This window comes from Staurois parvus, unplaced genomic scaffold, assembly GCF_062004578.1.
Source record: "Staurois parvus isolate SC_StPar_1 unplaced genomic scaffold, SC_StPar_1.0 ptg000232l, whole genome shotgun sequence".
Lineage (NCBI taxonomy): Eukaryota > Metazoa > Chordata > Amphibia > Anura > Ranidae > Staurois > Staurois parvus.
Window position 1 is genome coordinate 7,281,195 of NW_028318028.1, and position 16,675 is coordinate 7,297,869.

Sequence of the window (16,675 nt, forward strand, 5' to 3'; positions counted from 1 at the left end):
CTCATAATCTGTAGATTCAGGGTCCAGATTCTTGGAGTGTCATCTGAGCCATCTTCATCACAGACTTGAGGAATAGGCAGCAAATTATTTCTATGCCAAGCTTTGACTCTACCTTTGGGTCCCTATTATCTTGTATACTGGGATATCAGGCAATTTGTTCACCACTGTAAAAATCTGGTCAGTCAGTTTATGTTTTCCAGATTGCTCCAGGGTCTCTCTCATAAGGGAGTAGCATCAGTTAGTCTAAAAATGTATTGAGCATTCTAAGCACTCTTAGCCTACATCCATATCATCTTTAGAGAACACTTACAGCTAATTGCTGTGTCAGTTTGTTCCAGAACATAATTTCAGGTCACTCAAATTAAATTTTAGGGTAAAAGCTATATTTCGGATTTGAACTCTGTACACTTCAGCAGATTTAGGTAGGTAAGACTCGGGATGTTCTCTGGGGAGAATTAGAATGGTGATCCTCTTTTGGAACATTTTGTCATCTTTTTAGGAGTAAAAAACTAAATGTCAGCCTCTTGTTTCCTCACTAACTTAATTAACTTATAGATATAAATTATTTTGTCATAGAACATTATTTTAAGGATCTGTGTAAGTGGATGATCAAGTAGCAAGCCTTTTACTAAATGACTGTTGCTCATGAAGCCCACTGCAGAATGAGGTATAGCCAGGACCGGTGCTACCACTAGGCAAACTAGGCAGCTGCCTAGGGTGCACTGCAGCCTAGGGGCGCAGCCACGGCTGCTGGTTTCCTTACTCTTTGCCATGGCCAGATCTAGGGGGGGTGCTGAGATGGGCTTTGGGGAGATTTGGGTAAAATGGATTTTATACTGGGAAGGGTAATTTGGAAGAGGTTTAGCTAGAGGGGGAATTTGCGCTAGGTGGAAGGATTAAAAGAAGAGGAGTGATGCTTGGAGGGGGGATTGGGGGTATTTGTGTTAAGGAGGTGGATGGGGGGGGGATTGTGCTAGGAGGCTGGATTGGGGGCCAATGTGCTAGAAGGGGAGATTTGTGCTAAGATAGGGGATTTGGGTGGGGAGGAAGAATATATGCTGGGAAGGGTAATTTTAGTGGGAATTGTGCTAGGAGGTGGGATTGGGGGGATTTAGGCTAGGATGGGGGATTTGGGGGAGATAATTTGTGCTAGGGAGGAAAATTTGTGGGGAAAGAGGATGTGTGCTAGAAGGGGTGAAGTTTTATATTTTTGGGGGGGAAGGGGGGTACAAGTAGGTGGTCTTGCCTAGGGTGCAAATTAATCTAGCACTGGTCCTGGGTATAACAGTGTAATACATCAAATGAGACAAGAGTAACTGTAATTGATTAATAAAAGTGGAAACAGCTTCCCTTTTCTTCTGATGAGACATACAGTAGTCAGTAAACCTCTGCTTGTGATAATAGTATGATTTTTTTGCTAAGGAACTATACATTTTGTTCTAGGAAATGAAATCTCCAATAGCAGACATAAATTGATTCATATTACATATTTAAAAGGAACCTGTGCTTTTCCCACGCAGGAATTCCACAGTTCTCAAAGTGGATTCACACGTGTGGTGCATATTGAAGTTCCGTTTTCACAGCTAATTGACAAAGTAGTTGTTCAGCAGTTCAGGTCAGCTTTCCATCAAGTTCAGGAAAGAATTAGATCAAAATCAGGTCAGGATTTTATCCTGTTCACAACTGATGACATGTGTGATTCAGAAGCGTTCCCATAGAAGTCAATGAGCCTGAATTCACACCTGAGCCAGACCACACTGCTCAGAAAACAGACAGGACTCTTTTTCAATTCGCACTGAATCCGCACTGCCAATGCACCGGACATATATGAACAGACACCATAGGAAGCAATGTTATTTCACATGTCATGCGAATTGGATGTGGTTCAAAATGCATCCAATTCATATATATGTGAACCAACTCTTAGAGCCCATTCACACCTTATGTGCTGGGCTGCTTTGACCAGCTTTGCCCAATGCAGTCCCAACACATAGATAAGGTAATTATATAACCCAACACATAGGATAAGGTGTGTTGTGTCCTATTAGATCACTTAACACTACTGTGCTATGTTAGTGTGCACTGAAAAAAGTAGGATATGTTGCATTTTTATACAGTACAGTATGTTGTGACGCACCACATGGCATCACAATGCAATATAGTGCACAGAAAGAAATGCAAAGTTTAGGTTAAAAAAAAAAAGAAAAGGTAAACAGTATGATACATTGTAACAACACATAGAATAACCTCTCAGAGCACACACCAGCAGCTGAATGTAAAAAGAATTGCTGGCATTGCACTTAAAAGTAAAAAAAAACCATGTGCCCCCCCCCATCCATACCAAGCCCATTGGGTCTGGTATGGATTTTGAGGGGAACCCCCACGACAAAATAAAAAAAAATGGCGTGGGGGTCCCCTCAAAACCCATACCAGACCCTTATCCGAGCATGCAGCCGACAGATCAGGAAAGGGGGGGAGCGAACAAATGCCCCCCCCCTCCTGAGCCATACCAGATCACATGCCCTCAACATGGGGGGTGCTTTGGAGCAGGAGGGACCCCCCCAAAGCACCTTGTCTCCATGTTGATGGGGACAAGGGCATCTTCCCCACTACTGTGGCCGGTGATTGTGGGGGTCTGCAGGCGGGGGGCTTATCAGAATCTGGAAGCCCCCTTTAACAAGGGGGCACCCCAGGTCCAACCCCCCATGTGAATGAGTATGGGGTACATGGTATCGCTACCAAAAAAAGTGTAGTGTAAAAAATGACTGTAGACAAGTTCTTTATTAAAAACTAAAATTAAAAAAAAGTCCCCCAAAGTAGATCCAACATCCATCTCAGTGCCCGCCGCCACCACCGACCTAAAAAAGGAAAACAAAAATGCTCCACTCTCGACGCTGGCTCCTGCCGTCTGACAGATACGCCAGGATGACAGTTCTTAAATACAGTGATGATGTCACAGGGGGGTCACCCCCACCTCTTGTGACATCATCATACGCTGTAATTGGCCAAAGCATTGCACCTGACCCATGCATTGCACCACAATCTCCTCGAACATCTAGCCCAATGCTAGTCAATTGTTAGTCAAAGTATCACAGCACTGAAAACAGAAAAAAAAACCTGGAGAAGAAGGGGATGTATGATGTTGGTCCAGAAGTGGTAAACACTTAAAGACCAGCATCTTAACCCCTTGACCTCTAGAAGGTTTTAACCACTTGATGACCAGGGCATTTTTTGCTATTCAGCATTGCACTATTTTAACTGGCAATTGCTCGGTCCTGCAACACTGTACCCAAATTACATTTATATAGTTTTTTTCACACAAATAGAGCTTTCTTTTTGGCAGTATGTGATCGCCACTGGGTAGTTTTTTAATTATACAAATGAAAAAAGACCAAAAATTTTGAAAAAGAAAATATATTTTCTACTTTATATTATAAAACATATACATTGAAAAATAGGCCAAAATGTATTCTGCTACAAGTCTTTGTTGAAAAAAATCCCAGTAAGTGTATATTGATGTTTTTGGAAAATTATAGCATTTACAAACCATGGTATATACACTGGAATTTTCTTCCCTGATGGAGAAAATTGGATCATGCTTTTATTGTTTTTTTTTTTTTTTATGGACCACTTCCCTGCCTGCTGCCTGAACTGACACTGACCTGTTAAATTACCACATTTCTGTCTGTTGCCTGGACTAACCCTTTGTCTGCATACTGACCACGTATCTACTTGTCACCTGAACTGAACCTAGTTACATAGTTAGTCTGGTTGAAAAAAGACAGTCCATTTAGAGAAAAAGAAACACACACTCAGAAACAGAAAACCTCCATATACACTATCCAATACCCACAGTTGATCCAAAGGCAAAATAAAACAAAGCATGATCCAATTTGCTCCACCAGGGAAAAAATGTCCTTCCTGATTCCCCAAGAGGCAATTGGATATTCTCAGGATACCCCAAGAGGCAATTGGATATTCTCTGGATACACTTTACCTACAAATATTAATATCTAGATATATTTTGTGCAATTAATAAAGCATCCAGGACTTTTTTTAAAACAGTCTACTGAAATGGCCAGAACCAACTCTTGAGGGAGTCTATTCCACATGTTCACAGTTCTTTCTGTCCATTAGTTTATTAAATGACCATGTTTCCACCTTTCACCTGGACTGATCTTTTGTCCGCATACTGACCATGTCTCTGCTTGCTACGTGAACTGTCCTTGGCCTATTAAATGATCATATTTATGCTTGGTGCTCAGATCAGTCCAGTCAGAAGGCAGAAATATGGTTGATTATTAAATCAGGGTCAGTTCAGGCGACAGGCAGATACATGGTCAGTATGAAGGCAGAGGATCAGTCCAGGCAACAAACAGAAATGTGGTCAATTAACAGGCCAGCATAAGTTCAAGTGGCAGGCAGAGAGTTAGGTAGTAGTCAGGCAAAGGGCTGATCCAGCCAGCAAACAGAAATGTGACTGAGAAAACAGGCAAAGGATCAGTACATAGGAGATCAAAAATAGGCAAATGTCAGCTAGTCAGGTACATGAGAAACACCTTCACCATACCTTCACTAATAATGTAGTGAGATATAAGAGTAATGGAAACAGTGGCCAGGTTGTACGGAATAAAGCAATGTGTGTCAGGCTTTATTTCATCTTTAGTGCATACATTGCATTTATTTTATTTTTTTGGGGGGGGGGGTGGGGGAGTCTGTTTGGGTAAGACGGAGAAGATCATGGAAGTCTTTTTCATGCAATCTACTGACTGCATCAGATCATTTTTCAGTTGTATGGCCTTACTTGTAATTACGGGCTGTATTGATAAGTTGGTTGGCTACCAGTAAGGATATTGTTGCTGGTTTACACTGGTCTAATGGCACTGTGACTGGTGAGGTGGAGATCAGGAACACCATTGCTGGAAGCTGGCATACAAATGTCTGGTGACACTGTGACTGGTGTGTTATCGATCAGGAACACTGTTGCTGGCTTACTCTGGTCTGGATTCACTGACACTGCCGTGGCAGTGATCATGAACACTCTTGCAGGTTAACACTGGTCTGGTAATACTAGAACTGATGTCGTTAGTGATCAGGAACACTGTTGTTGGCTTACAATAGTCTGCTGACACCAGGAATGGTGTGGTGGTGATCTAGAACACTGTTGCTGGCTGTCTGGTGACACTGTGACTGGTGTAATATTAATCAAAAATAATGTTGCTGGCTTACTCTGGTCTGGCTTCACTGACACTGCTGTGGCGGTGATCATGAACTCTCTGGCAGGCTTCCACTGCTCTGGTAGTACTAGAATTGATGTGGCTAGCGATGAGAAACACTGTTGCTGGCTTACAATGGTCTGCTGACACCAGGACTGGTGTGGTGGTGATCTGGAATACTGTTGCTGGCTGTATTGGTCTGGTGACCCTGGCACTGGTGTGGTGTGATTAGAAACACTATTGCTGGCATACACTGGTTTGGTGAAGCTGTGACTGGTGTTGAGGCAGCCAGGCACACCATTGCTGGCTTACAATGCTCGGGCATTATTATTATTATTATTATTACTACTATTTTGGTAGTGGTCAGGAGCACTCTTGCTGATTGTACTGGTCTGGTGACCTTGGCACCGATGTTGTGACAACTGGGGACACTGTTGCATGTTTACACTGGTCTGTTGGCACTGTAGCTGGTGTGTCTAGTGATTAGGAATCTTTTGCTGACTTCCACTGGTCTTGTGGCAGTTGATTGGTGTGACAGTGATCAGGAACACTGTTGCTGGCTTACACTGGTCTGGTAACACAAGAACTGGTGTGGCAGTGATCAGGAACTCTATTGTAGCTGGCTGCTAGTCTGGCAACCCTGGCGTTGGTGTGGCTAGAAATCAGCAACCCTGTTTCTGGCTTACACTGGCATTAATCAAGAGCACTGTTGCTATCCTAAACTGGTCTGGTGACACTGTGTGTGACATGAATAGCAATTAGGAACACTATTGCTGGCTTACATTGGTCTGGTGACACTGTAACGGGTGTGACAGTGATCAGGAACACTGATGCTGTCTTACATTGCTCTGGCGTCACTGACACTGGTGTGGTGGCAATCAGGAACACTGTTATTGACATATACTGGTCTGGCATCACTGACACTGATGTGGTGGTGATCAGGAGCACTGATGCTGGCTGCTCTGGTCTGGCGTCACTGACACTGGTTGGATGGACATCAGGAACACTGGATGGCTGCACTGGTGACACTGTACTGGTGTGACTTGCGATCAGGGACATGGTGGCTGTTTGCACTAATCTGGTGACCCAGGGATTGGTCTGTGGTATGTGAGAGGAAACAGAGCAGTAGCTGTAACATGCAACCTTTGTTTACCTGTGTTATCTCTGTGATTGGTCACAGTGATCACATGGTACAGGGTCAATTTCTTTCCTCATGTGCTCCACTCTGTAATATGGTGGATACAGCAATCACAGAGCATGCTGCTGAATGCTCTAGAGGGTGTGCACAAACTGTGCAAAGAGAAAGCCCTTTGATAATGTCCTTCAACCCTCAGGAGTCAGCTGCCCAACTGTTTATCTACAGCATCTGGACACCAGGTGGTAAATGTCCTAAATTGCTGGTCCATGAGGCAGCAAGATATATGTAGATCCAGTCTAGTGGATTAATATATATTAGCTTACATGATTGCTGATGTGTGCAGGGGATTGTGTTCCTAGGTATGTGACATTAGAAAAAGGAATCAAGCGCAGTTGAGGAAACAAATGCAAACACAAAATTCAGAAAATCAGTGTTATTACTATTTTGTTGAGGCCTCCATCTAGAAGGCAGTAGAGTGTGGTAAATGAAGTTGCAGGCATCTTACGGTGACATAAAAAAAATCTTTTTAGTAATGCAAGGGAAGGCTGGAACCCTTCTCATATTTGTATTTCTGTCTATGTCCCTTCTGCTGGTTTTCCCCTAACTTTCTGTCTGGCAAAGCTTTTGTCAGCAGAACAGGAGGTGAGGGAAAATCTCTTTAACAGAGCTGCCCCATTTAGCAGTAAAAAACTGGAATTCTAATTCTTTCCGACTTTATCCAAAGCTAGAAAAATAGATTTTGGCTTGATGCACACTTTATCCTTCCTATGTCTAGCCATTGTAATTAAAGGGCCTCACAGATCATTCACTGCTGTGGATGGATGTACCCTTATGTCCATGTAGCCCTACCTCCTTAAGAGTCACTGAGGTTTGGATCTCCCTACAGCTCTGCACAGCCAGGCAACACACATTTTCTTCCACACTTTGCATTCGGAGTCAGTAACAGTCCTTGAGCTTGGTTTTGTGATTTTCTTAAGCAGTTGACAACTTGGATGGAGTCTAGGGGTATACGGGATTCCCGAGGGAACTGTAAACCGGAGGATAACTTAGAGCAACTTGGTGCAAAATGTGTACAAAAATAGTCTCTCCTTTAAGAGAAGTTAAAGCTCTTTGGTGTACCTCCTCAGACCCCAGATGAATCCTCCTCTTCACCCAGCTGCCTGAGGGTATCCCTGGGCAAGGGGGCCCAGAAGCTGCCAATTTAGCACAGCAGTCCTGGATGAGAAGCTAGTTGGGTTTTCCACCTGATTGCCCTCTCCCCTTATCCGACCCAGAGGGTGTAAGAGTACTCACACTGTCCTTTCCTGTCAGCTTGGTGGGTTGGGGGCCACCTTCACAGGACTGGCTCCTTCCCTGCTGCTCAGGATGTATCTCATAGAAAATGGTGGTGCAGTGGAGAGCCTATTTTCTAGCACCCTGCCTGTAGGTAGCCCCCCCCCCCCCCAAGGCTCTATACTCCAGCTCTTCACTCCATCTTCTACCCAACACTGCCTGACTCTGCTCCCAGGCTCTGTGATATTTAAGGGTTGCCTTGGTCAGCATGCCCAGCCGCCTGCCAGGAGACTGGCCAAGGTCCCTTAAGTATGCAGATCTGAGCCTCCTCCCCTCCTCTGCCCTTCTTCCAGAAAGTTCCTAGAGTTTCTGGAAGGGTGGGCTCCAGAAGCTCGGATCTGCAGAACCTCCCTAGCCTGTCCTGAGGTGAACTCCTGCCTCACTCACAGGCTGTTTCATCCCCAGGCTGCTACTCAGCTTCTATCTAACAAAAACTACCTAACTAACTTGGAGGGAGTTACATCCCTTTACTTTCACTTTGTGCAAATGTATCATACATGGAACTTCCAAAAAATTAGATCACCTTGGGGTGTTTATTTTCCAAAAAAAGGGGTAATTTGGAGAGTGTCTGTACTGTCCTGGCATTTTCTATTGAAATGTTTTATAACCGAAGGTAAGGGACACTGTTTTCCTTTATATAGTAAAAACAACCACAGTGGTAATTGAATACCACAAAATGAAAGCTCTATCTAACTATAAAAAAGAAAAAAAGATATAAAATTGTTTTGGGTACATGCAGCATGGCAGAGTAATTGTCAGGCACACGATCATAGCACTGAAAACGGCCCGGGCAAGAAATTAATGTAATGTGCTAGTCCTAGATTGGTTAATATCAATATTTTAAGGTTTAAATAAAAACGTTTTTTCCCCCGGAGGAGCAAACTGGACCATGTTTTAAGGGTTTGCTTTTTTGCCTCCTCTGGATTAACTGTGGGTATGGGGTTCTCTATACGTAAGTTTTCAATGTATTCATTTTGTCCCTATTAGTTGAGCTAGATGGACTTTTTGATGTTCTATTCTAAAGTCACGTTCCTAAGAAACCCACCTTTACATGGAGAACAGCCACTCCTTAGAGTCCTGTTCTGTTCTTTATTTTCTTCCCCATCTTTACTCGCTGTATGTGAAAAACCTGACCAGTTGGATACAGAAAATAAAATTGTTGTGTACTTGTTATCATGAAGTTAATGATAGAGATTGTTAGCAGACCTTGCATTTAAAAATAAGAAAGAATTCAGATACTGTCATGCAAAAATAAAAAAAAATGTTTTTCTGTTAGATGACCATTTAATTGGAAAACAAAATAATTCAAATATCTGTTCGAGTACTCAGGCCCAAAGCACACACGTTATGTCAAAAAGACTGAAGGGTTTAAGACAACTCCTTCCTCATAAAGGAAATTACTCATTATCCGATAGAATTAATTTTTAATCTTCCCCTATTAATTTGGGGTTAGTTGTAAAGGTCTGACATACGTTTCATTACTAATGTCCTGGGGTTGGGGCTGTGTAAGGCAGAGAAGTATATAAGCCAGGGACTGACAGCACAAGTCAATTCAGCTCAAGAACTGCCCCAAGCCAGGGACTGACAACACAAGTCAATTCAGCTCAAGAACTGCCCCAATACCTTATTGTTACATAACAATGGCAATGAAAGGTTCCATCTGCAAATCGGGACTATGCATTCTTGCTATCTATGCTATAGTGAGTCTGCAGGGAGCAGGTCAGTAATCTACTCTATCTATCTATCTATCTATCTATCTATCTATCTATCTATCTATCTATCTATCCATTATCTATCTGTCTATCTATCTATCTATCTATCTATCTATCTATCTATCTATCTATCCATTATCTATCTATCTATCTATCTATCTATCCATTATCTATCTATCTATCTATCTATCTATCTATCTATCTATCCATTATCTATCTATCTATCTATCTATCTATCTATCTATCTATCTATCTATCTATCCATTATCTATATGTCTATCTATCTATCTATCTATCTATCTATCTATCTATCTATCCATTATCTATATGTCTATCTATCTATCTATCTATCTATCTATCTATCTATCTGTCTTGTTACAAACAAATTATTTATTGTTTTGTCTCCTTTTTCCAATACAGATGCACAGACCAATGTAACATCATCAGGTAAACACATGACGCTATATCTGTGTTAATACTGCAGTTTAGCCATTCAACAATAATTAATAAAGGAAAAACCAATAGCAGCAATGCTTCACTTTTAAAATTGTTAATCTTTTTCTTAGTTACGTGCAATGGCATGGCTAGCGCTTTTACACTAACCAACATGCGGTATTTGTTGGGATTTTTGTTGCTTCATGTTGAGATTTTTTGCTCATACCAGGAAAATTATCAGCATAGAAAACTTGCTCTATGCCAATTGATTGGCAGCTCTATAAACTGCTAATCAATATTTATATCAGTTTAGGTGAGTGCTTCTGTATGCACATGTAAAACTTTGGACATGAAAGGATTTATACAGCCCAGTCAGTCTTTCTCAACACTTTACATATATATTGTACATTCGCATCAGTCCCTAACCCTCAAGGGGTGTACAATCTAAGGTCCCTAACTCACATTCATACACATACTAGAACCAATTTAGACAGGAGCCAATTAACCTACCAGCATGTCTTTGGAGTGTAGGAGGAAACTGGAGTACCTAGAGGTAACCCACGCAGGCACAGGGAGAACATGCAAACTCCAGGCAGGTGGTGCTGTGGCTCCTGTTTGAACAACCGGCCCTAGTGCTGCCAGGTGGAAATGCTAACCATTTAGCCACTGTGCTGCTCCACAGTCTGGTTACATTCTGTATGAACAGAAATTGGATCAAAGTGCAAATGGGTGTACTTTATTGGTCTGTTATTATACTAAAGGACATGGTTCAACACCTGATTTTAGGCCTCATGAACACTGGACATTTTGCTATCTCCCTTAGATTTCTTTCTTACTTGCAGCGGCATTTTGGCAGGAAAAACACTTGACCCCTGTATACATGTGTAACACGTTAAGATGTGTTTATGAGCATCAAACACTTGATCCTTAATTCATTTCATTAGCCAAAATAATAATTCATTTTGGCCATTGAAATGACTTAATGCTTAATGGTGTCTAGCGTTAATACATGCTTAGACGCAATTACACGCGTTTACAGGCATCAGGCTAAAACACTGCTGCTCCTGAACATGCTGGCAGTGTTTTTTTTTTCTGCCTAAACACCCCTACCTCTAAAGTCCTCTAAATGCGTGTGTGCATGGACACATAGGCTAACATGCAGGGGCATTTACAGGTCCAGATGCCCTTAGGAGCAGCATTAAAAACGTAAAGTGTGCATGAGGCCTAAAAGGTAAAAAGTCAAAAACACTATTTGAAACCAGTTAACAAAATTTAAATTTCATGCAAGTGTATAGCAGTCAATATGCAAATGAGCAGCTTCCCAGTATTATTTAGCCATGTAATCGCTCATGCAACAGCACAGTAGGAAAGGTTATTTCTGCATAATTCTGCATTTTACTTATTGTTCAGACTTAAGCCAGCCATAGATAGATAGATTGAATCTTGGCTGGTTCAGCAGGGACAGACCGAGATTCAATCCATCTTTGGGCAGGCTGATCGTAACCAAGTCGATGTATCGATCGACTTGGGTAAAACCAGCATGCCAGATTTTTTAGCATGTGATTGTCAGCAGCTGTAGCTGCTAGCAGTAATCATTGTGTTCTCCCAGCTGGGAGGGCTGTACGTGCCCCCACCCCGCTAGGAGAACACAACAATAGCTGACTGTGTTGATGGCGGAATCTAGCAATTTTTTCCTCAACCACAGGTTGCAGGAAAGAAAATCGCATATTCTATGGCCTGCCTTAGGTTATGGTGAGACCAGCAATTAAACCTCTTGGCTACTGAGAGATTGAACTACTTATGACAGTTATCTCATTATAATCACTTTGATTATAGTTTGCTGCTAACAAGGCAACTGCCAGTAAGATGTTAAATCGGTCAGTAAAAAAGAGATGACATTTCCAGTGTACCCTTGGCCTTTGTCAGCTCTGATAAGTAGATAAAAAGAGGATTGGCCACATAATACATTTTTGCACTAGATCCTGTTAGTTGGTAATATTGTTATAATGGCGTTATTGACTGTTTTAAGTGCATGGTGGGGTTGATTTACTAAAGTGTTAGGGCTTTAAATAATTATTTTCACTTATATGAGTAAATGAGGGGAAATAAAGTGAAAATTCAGTTTGTAAATTATCGTCAATCATCCAGAAGGGAAACTACAAAAATATGATTTTTTTTATCCTGCACATATTGGATGATTGAAGTCAGCTCAATTTCATCTTATTCACTAAATTAAGTAACTTTTCTCTTTGCAAGTCAATCAGTTAGCTTAGTAAATGAGGTAAAGTTATGCTGACTCTGTCATCCAATCATGTGCAAGCAAAAATTTAGTTTTTTTATAAATTCTGTTTTTAAAATTTTTTTCTTGCATTTGGGTATTTTTCTGAAAACTGAATTTTCACTTTTCTTATCATTTATCAAGAAGAGTGAAAATTCACTTTGCAAAGTCAACAGGCTCTACCCTCTTAGTAAATCAGGGTCACTGTGTTTAATAGAATCCTTTTTTAACTGATTTTCTTTCATACAGGTCCTCTGGTGCCTGGCTGGGGGATTGCTCTGTTAGTATTGATGTCCTTGTTTCTTGCGGGTATCTTGATCTGTGTGTGTTGCGCGGTAAGAAAAAACTTTTATATTTGCATTTTTTGCTGATTATGATAATTGTAAAATCCATTCCTTTTTTCTATGTACATTGAGTAGATAGAAGAAAGGAAACTAGTGTGCAGTAATCTTTTCCACTGTCTTCTTTCCCAATACAAGCTAACTATGGTAACTATTTTAAATGGGTCTTGTAGCATCCTGGTATTAATGCCTGTCACTTAGCTCCTGGTATGTTTATCATGTGTCCATGGTTGATGGGTGGGTTTTGTTTTTTGTGAATGCTGCATTTCAGTTGATCCCAAATGCTTTACACCACTCTATGAGGGCCTGTGCTGATGGGATTTTGCTAACACCAGAACAGCTTTTTATACCATTAAAGTTAATGGAAATGGAAAAGCAGCAAGTTATTTCGAATTAGGAGAAGATTAAAGTGGAGTTCCACCCAAAAGTGGAAGCTTCTCTTGGTTGCCTCCTCCCCCCTCTACTTCCATATTTGGCACTCTTTTGGGGGGAGATGGGAGCGGATACCTGGTTTTGACAGGTACCTGCTCCCACTTCTGGCTCTGTTTGGCAAAGTGAGCCAGAATTTCGGTTCCCCTCCTTCCTTCTGCAGTATTCTGCGACACTTCACAGGTCCTAGAAGACTGCTGGACCAATCAGGATGCGCAGTGTCACCTAGGACAGGTGAGTGTGTGTTTATTAAAAGTCAACAACTGCAGTTTTTGTAGCTGCTGACTTTTAATTAACTCCAAAATGACTAAAACTCTGCTTTAAATAAAGGTGAGAAATAGGTCACTGTAGATCAAATGCTCCTATCAATGAAGTATGAAAAATTCCAGAACTTCAAATTAACCACCTCAACACCGGGCCTTTTCACTCTTTTCTTGCCCAGGCGAATTTTCAGCTTTTAGCGCTGTCACATTTTGAATGGCAATTACTCAGTTATGCAACACTTTACCCAAATGAAAGTTCCACATTATTTTTAGACGGATAGAGCTTCTCTGGTGGCATTTGATAACCACTGGGGTTTTTATTTCTTGCTAAATAAATGAAAAAAGACTGTACATTAAAAAAACAAAACATTTTTCTTAGTTTGCACTAGGAGGCTGCATGGCTGAGCGCTGATGGGCACTGATAAGCTGCACTGATGGGGCTGCACTGATAACCAGAGCACTGATGATCAATGCCCTTATTATCAGTGTAAATGCTGTACTCGCTGTGCCCTGACAGATCGTCTCGCCTTTCCTCACATGCTGTCTCTGTGTAAGGAAGGGAGAGCCAATAACCAGCAAACCGCTATTTACATTGTGACATGGTAGCTGTGATTGGCCCTTTACCCCAATCTGTGATCAGCTGAGCCCAAAGCACACAATGGTCACATAGCACACATGGACGGACATCCATGGATGTCCTCCCAGAACCGGAGAGCCACGTTGTACCTGTTTTTGGGCTATAGCGTGGGTGGGAAGAGGTTAATATCATATGCACGTGGAATGCACCTGGGAGCATGCTGCATATGACCATTGAAGACCTAAATCAGTCATTGTGGTGATGCAGTTGCAAAAGGGACTCCTCAGTCCTGTGCTTATGCTATCATTGAACACTTTACAATTAAATAGGTGAGCTGCCCTGCCTGGTCATTTTGTTATATACAAAGCCTAGATTTAATAGTGTGAGACACATTGGGGATTATTTACTAATGTGGAAAGTGCTAAATCTGGGGCAGCTCTGCATAGAAACTAACCAGCATCCAGGTTTTATTGCCAAAGCATAACAGAACAAATTGAGGTTAAAAGCTGATTGGCTACCATGCACAGCTGCACCAGATTCGGAGTACTTACCTTCTCCCTAGCATATTCCCCCACAGTAGATCTACTGAATCCAAAAACTGCTGCCCCATTTCTAAGTTAAATCAGACTGGGAAGTGAGCACATAGGCCGTTATGGATTCACCCACTGTTGTCATTTGGACTACACTACAGGAGATGTAGCCATAAGCCAGTCTGCTGCTATGTGACATGTGTGCCCATTCTACCCCATTCACTGGATACAGCAAAAGCAAGAACTGGATTAATGCCAGAGATAAGTAGAAGGGATTTAGAGTGGCTGCAAACCTCTAACATGAAAAATGAACAAAGCCTATCCTTTTATAGTGTGTACTTGCCTCAATCCAAAGCACCAAGTATCATGTCATCTCTCTTCCTTCTGCTATTTGCATGAGTCACCAATAATGCTGTATGTCGATTGTACAGCCTCCCGGATGATGGCTTGCTCCCCCCAGCACACAGCAGGTGACTGACAGCCTCAACTGTGTATGTTTCCCTATGAGAGTGGGCAGTGCAGAGGGGGTGTCTATTCCCTCAGTCAGATTTCAGGTTTCACAAAGCTCTGTGCTTTAACTCTACAGTGTGTGTGACGTAAGACCCCAACCCCCCGCCTTCTACTGCTAAGAAATAGCCTTTGATCTGTACTTTGAACTAATGTAGAGAAGAGAGGTCTGCAGATAATCAGGTACAACTTATAGATGAGGAATGTTTTCATCTTTGTGCATCAACTGAGGTTTGTCACATCACTGGATATAAACAGAACAATGTTCACAAATCAGGAGAGAAAGTAGTTAAGTATAATTTCGGGTATTAAAGGTACATTCTTATATTGCATCTCTTAAAGAGCTCACTGAAAATATATAATCATTATAACTATGTTATTTTCCTCCTTTAGCCTTTCTGTTGCAGAGCTGGTGCAGATGGAGCCCAAGGAATAGGTACTTCCTTCAGGAATCTGAAGTGCTGGAGCTGACACCCTCTAGAAGTATATGGGGCCAAAGTACAAACAACTCATAAATTTGCCTACTCCTTGCTACCTTCTTCTCTCTTCTGGATCAACACTTCCCTTTAATCTAATTTCCTAAAGATTGCATCCAATATGTCTCCTTTCTGTCCAATTACCTTGAACGCCTCAATGACTAACGAATAGATTGGCTAGGAAATTGTTTTATTCATATTAATTTGAGTAATTCTGACCATCAAATTCAGTGAGGAGATCTGCATGTCTATACAAGATTTCTAAAAACCATGACCATCCAAATCATGTTTTCCGTATACAGGAGGGCAGTCCCAATATCCACCAGATGAGGCAATGATTATTAAGTAATGACATCTTAGGATAATACTCCAATGACATTTGCAGGTACCACTCATTAAAAAACAGGACTCTTTTCAGGTTGAAAGTTATCGATGACCATCTCAAGTCTAGGCCGACTGAAAATGTTCTAATGAAATTAGTCAAATTTGTTTTTCTCATCTTTACCAGTGGATGACAAACCTCTGGACTAAAAAGAAATTTTCAAATTGATCATACCTTCATTTAAATGCATCGAGCTGTCTCATGAAACAAGTGTATGGCTTCTTGACAATCATTTCTATTTACTGTCTTTCAATCTCTTTCTCTCTACTCTATCTGCTCTCTTTCTGCTCTATCTACTCTCTTTTCTCTCTATATTTTTTCTTTTTCTTCTTTCTTTCTCTTACCCCATTGTTTCTCTCTTCTCTCTCTTTTTTTCTACCTTATTTTTTCCTTTCTCGCTCTCCCTCTTTCTGCTCTATCTACTCTCTCTTCTCTATCTATTTCTATTCCCTTCATCGTTTTCTCTCTTCTCTCTACCTTGCCCTTCTCTCCTTCCCTCCTCTCTATCTTATTTTTTATTTCTTTTTTCTCTCTCACATTCTCTCTCCCCCCTCTTGTCTTATATTTCTTGTTCAGAACATTGGTCACTTTTGAACTGTTGCGTGTAATATCTATTACCTTTCAACTAATTAATTGTATTTAATGTCTGCAAATCACTTATAATACAGCGCTCTTCTGTAATTTGCAGGCATTAATCGAAATATAATCTATCATACCTGTGTATTTACTGAACTGTCTGTGTGAAGCATGTGCTGAAACCTCATATGTATACATTTGAGTATCTGTTAATATGTGTGAATACAATAAATAAATGGTAGTCCAACCAAAGTTTATTAAATTGTTTTTTTCTTTTATTATTATTGATATAACATGCTTGGTTTACAAAGAAAAATTAATACAGGGTGCATTTATGATATAATATTTGCAAAGTACAATGAGGGACAGGTATGCAAATTAGGAACAAAAGTAGACAGACATATTGCTAAGCAGGCTGCTTCTCATTTAGCAAAGTCTGTGCAACAGTTTTTGTACAGTATATTTGGGACCTCGGCTTCAATC

General features: G+C 41.2%; 1 long non-coding RNA gene across 1 annotated transcript; it reads left to right on the forward strand.

Annotated features, from left to right (window-relative positions):
* The first annotated feature begins 9,250 nt into the window (after positions 1-9,250).
* On the forward strand, positions 9,251-16,444 carry LOC149460322 (uncharacterized). Its single transcript, XR_016313106.1, has 4 exons — positions 9,251-9,405; positions 9,819-9,845; positions 12,361-12,446; positions 15,152-16,444. It is a non-coding gene; the product is annotated as an uncharacterized LOC149460322 (long non-coding RNA).
* Positions 16,445-16,675: the final 231 nt, after the last annotated feature.